The 4,599-nt window shown below is 46.4% G+C and overlaps 1 protein-coding gene and 1 long non-coding RNA gene across 3 annotated transcripts in view; one reads left to right on the forward strand and one right to left on the reverse strand.

Annotated features, from left to right (window-relative positions):
* Positions 1–4,599, reverse strand: part of Dcun1d1 (defective in cullin neddylation 1 domain containing 1) — a 45,366-nt gene that overhangs the window by 40,247 nt on the left and 520 nt on the right. The gene's annotated exons all lie outside the window — the stretch shown is intronic.
* Positions 1,065–1,585, forward strand: LOC104862211. The gene is made up of 2 exons (XR_780223.1): positions 1,065–1,101; positions 1,287–1,585. It is a non-coding gene; the product is annotated as an uncharacterized LOC104862211 (long non-coding RNA).

Raw genomic sequence — 4,599 nt, forward strand, 5'->3', positions numbered from 1 at the left:
AGCGGCGGACGGGCGCTGGGCCCCCCGAGGCGACCCAAACCACCTCTCCGCATCAGTGTCCGAAACAGAAAGGAAGAAGGAGACCGTAAAGTCACCTCCGCCCCCTTGTCCCCTACCCCTGCCCACTCACGCCCAGGATCCGGACGGCGCCTCTTCCACATGAGGACGCCAGAAGAGACCTTAGTCCACCCTGTGGGCGCCCTAACGCTCCACCATAGAACCTGCTCTTCCCCGACCTCGGTATCCCCCGCAGACCCGCGGGATACCCCAAAGTTCCCAAGGAGGATTGGGCATTAGAGGCTCCAGAAGTGGAAGTCCCAGGTCCGGTATCATTGGCTGCCTACTGCTTGCCCTTAAAAGCTCCTCTGAAAGTTCACCCTTCCAGGAGAAATTGGAAGGTATCAGTAGGACATTTTTTCATGCCTGTGTTGACAGTCCAAGCACTGTAAGTTGTCTGAGGCTGAGAAGAGCCAGGATTCTTAGCTAGGGGTCCAGTGGACAAACATGTGCTGCAAGGAGTTAAAGACACTCGTCTGAAGCGGCCCCTGACCTTGGAAATTTACTATTCAGGGCACCACATCTCAGCTGCTCAGGAGGCTGAGACAGGAGGAAATCGCCAATTTCAATCCAGCTTGAGCAAGAGAGAGAGAGAGCCTGCCTATCTCAAAAAGGAATTGGAGATGTATGTAGCTCAGTGATAGAACTCTTTCCTAGCATGCTTGAGGCCCTGGGCTCAATCCCCAGGAACCCCTCTATCCCACCCAGGGCATCTTCACACACCAAGGAGGGAAGGAAGAAAACAAGTAATACAGCAAATGTACTAAGAAAATCATATCTGAGACTGAACCAAGAGTTTATACATCTGATAACAAGACCAGCCTGAGTAGACCTGTTGTCACCGTTATCACCAGCACTGTCGCTCCCCAACATAGGCATACACTGCCAGATCATCCCCACTACTTGACAGTTTTGGTGATCTTACCAAAACATCTACTTTTGCAGGGCTTGGTGGTGCACGGCTGTAATCCCAGCACTCTGGAGGCTGAGGCAGGAGGATCGCCGTGAATTCAAGACCAGGCTGGGCTACATAGTGAGTCTCAGGTCAGCCTCAACTACAAAACGAGACCCTGTCTACAAACAAACAAACAAAAATCTTTTCTTGGTAGCTACCGAGGGACTGACACTTCCTGGAAACAGCCAATAGTTGAGAACTCCCACAGCTCTACAAAGGCGTGGTGGCTGGAGACCACTGACTCACTCATCTTTTTTTTTTTTTTTGGTACCAGGGATTGAGCTCGGTTCCCTGCGCTATGGAGGCAGGCGGCGAGACCACCACCCTCACTCGTTCATTCTTCACCAACAGTTAGTACACGATACCAGTGTGCCAAGACTTTTTGCTGGGCTCTGGAAAAACAGCCCTACAAGGCAGGCCAGATCTGTCTTGTGCCCAGAGCCTGATACTGGACCACATCTGTGGATACTCCAGGAATTCTTCTAGCTACTGACCTAAAATATCAGCTAACGGCGAGTCTTTGTGAAGAGGATTCACTGTATCTCTTGTCCCATTGTGTTTTGCTTCGTGGCAGCAATAGTCCGCAGATTCCCTTCACGCGCTTTCCTAATTGCCGAGAGACAGTTCTTGACCTCACTCCTGCATTCGAATGCCTCCTCCTTGGATTTCTGCATTTCCCATGACCCCATTTTCTTCTACATCTCCTTCTGCTGTGGCCTCTCTCCTTTATGGCTTCACTCTTTGACTCTTCAGTGCTGGTCTTGATAGCACCACCCCTGCATCTCTTCCTGCACACAACCTCTGCTATGCTTGTACGTTCCCACAATGCCAACCTGTATCCCAGGAAATCCAAAGTCGTGACTTCTGGCTCCTGAGAGGCAGGCCTAAGCCCTAATTCTGTTCATCCCCCTGGCCCTTCAAGCTTATCCCCAAACCTGCTTTTCTTTGTCTTCTCACCGAATCATCCAAACTAAAGATCTGAGGATCGTTCACAACTTTCTACGTTTTCACCCTCTAATCTAAGCTGTCTATTACCAACTCTTGTCAATTTTACCTTCTAAGCAACTTTGAAATCTGCACTCTCCCTTCCATCTCTTGGCCAAGCCTTTATCATCTCTCCCGACTTCTCTTCCTCTTAACTAGTCTCCCAGGCTCTACTCTTTTCCATTGCACCAGGCTTGTCTTTCTATAATACAAATCTGAATCTCTCTTCCTTAAAATTCAAGGACTGCTTTAGCCTGAGCCTTTTTCGCACAGAATTTTCTCTCTCCTATTCTGTCTGCTTCTTTGCCGTTCCCCAACACCCTCCACACAAATGCAGCTCATGTGTCAGGTTGTTTGTTTTGGGTACAGGCGATTGGATCTTGTGCTTGCAAGGCAGGCAGGATGCCACTGAGCTAAATCCCTGGCCCTCGTGTCATTTTAACAAGCCACACCTGCTGTGCCTCTCCTATCCCCTGGCTTTGTCCCCGCTGGACCATCCCTGGCACAGTAGCTGACCCTACACGAGGGCTTTCCAGGGGCCATGTGCTGCCTCTAAGCCCAGGACCCTCGTGGAATCCTCACTTGACCCCTAGAGCTGTGTCTGGTTATTAGGACCATTTCACAGAGGATGAAAATGAAGCCCAGGGAGATTAAATAGCATGCCAAAGGCTCCTCAGCAAGTTAGCAGGTGCTGGATTAAACGTGTACAATGTAGCTACAGTCTGTTTTCTTAACCACCACAGTGTATTTCCTACCCTGCTCTCAGTAATTAACTCAAAGATGGTCTTCTCTGTGACCCTCCCCTTACTCATCCCTAGGCTCCAGCTGTTAAGCATGTTTTTCCTGTACTTCTGTGACACCTTGCATATGCTTCTGTCACACTTAGTGGGACATCACAGGATAATCATTTGCTTCAGGACCACCTCCCCTCCAGAGTATGCACTGCTCTAAGACCAGTCGCACTTTGAATTTTTAGTGTCAAAGTGAGTCTCAGGCTGGGGATTTAGCTCAGTGGTGCCGCCACCTGCCTCACAAGTTCCAGGACCCCAGTTCATCCCTCCCCCCAAAAAAAAAAAGTGAGTCTTACCTTTGTGGCTACAAAGTAACAGCTGAGCAAATAAAAGAAAGCAGAGTTGTTTAACTGTTGTCTGTTGATCAATCTTAAGACTGGACATAAAGTTGAGGGAAGTACACAGAGAGAGGGTGCTTGCCTGGCACAGACCAGGCCCTGGGACCCATCCTCAGCACCACAAAAAAATACAGTGAAAATCCTCTATTGTTTTCTGTTGTGTGCGATGGCTGTTCTCCTTGGCAGATGTAAATTGTACCATATGGTCTGGTGGTAAGTGGAGTAGCGACTGTACCCATCCCTGCACTTCCTAGCCATAGTACTGAATGTGAAATGTAGAATAATTACTCAATCAGCATCGCTGTATGAGAGAAACACATTTGTTAAAATGGGCCTGGTTATTTTTAAAATGGAAGAGTCCTGAAGATAAAGCATAAATTACAATATTTAACAAAAGGATATTCATTAACATGTTCATATGATTTTTTTCATACGATTTCAAATATCTGAGTGAAGGCTTTATAGTTTTTTTCAGGTACAGAATTTCAAGATTTTTTTTTTTTTTTTTTTTTTTTTTTGGTACCGGGGATCAAACTCGGGACCTTGCAACTTGCAAGGCAGGTGCCGAAACCACTGAGCTAAATCCCTGGCCCTCAACAGATGATTTTTATAGTAACAGTCTCAATATAATGATAAGAAATATGATGGAAACACTAGCTGAAGCCTAGCCCTACTCTATTCCCACACAAACACATACACATATATATTTGCTGTACACCTATCGCGACAAAGGCAAATTAATATTTGAAGGCAAAACATTCAAGTAGAAAATAATTGTCGCTGTTGCCACAAAAGCTTACAAATTCATGTCAAAATGACTATCCCCTGATGAAACAGTCAGAGTTCTGTTTAAAGAAACATAAAACTAAGGATTCTACACTTCTAGAATTTGTCCTTAGCAGAAAGAAAGCAGAGGAAATCTGAAGACAGATTGCTAGCATTTTTGGTAGTTCATCTAGCTAAAATTAAGCCTGCAGGCCAACTACGAATACATAGTTGCAATTCAAAGACACTAGAGTCTAGGATGCCCTACCACTGATGCCTCACACTTAACCTGGGTGGATTCGGTTTAGCCTAACATTTACATAAACAGGCTTATTGGGCTCAGGTTTACTTATAAATATGTAAACAAGATTGACCTAGTTGACCTACACAACCCATTTGGGTTTGAGTAACACACATAAGCATTTAGATTCTTATCAGTTCAGAATTACAGCATTATTTGTGTGTGTTGATTTGTTTATGATACTGAGGATCAAATCCCAGGCCTCATGTATGCTAGGCATGTGCTTCTCCCACTAGAAGCTACATCCCAGACCCATAACAATTTTTAAGAGTGGGGCAGACATGGTTAGACTTTGGTGTCAAGGAAGGATCCTAGCGTAGCCATAAGAAGTCTGAAGTGAGCCTGGTGTGGTGGCGCATGCCTGTAATCCCAGCACTCAGGAGGCTGAGGCAGGAGGATCCTTGTGAG

This window comes from Fukomys damarensis, unplaced genomic scaffold, assembly GCF_012274545.1.
Source record: "Fukomys damarensis isolate Sample0158 unplaced genomic scaffold, DMR_v1.0_HiC HiC_scaffold_12, whole genome shotgun sequence".
Classification (NCBI taxonomy): domain Eukaryota; kingdom Metazoa; phylum Chordata; class Mammalia; order Rodentia; family Bathyergidae; genus Fukomys; species Fukomys damarensis.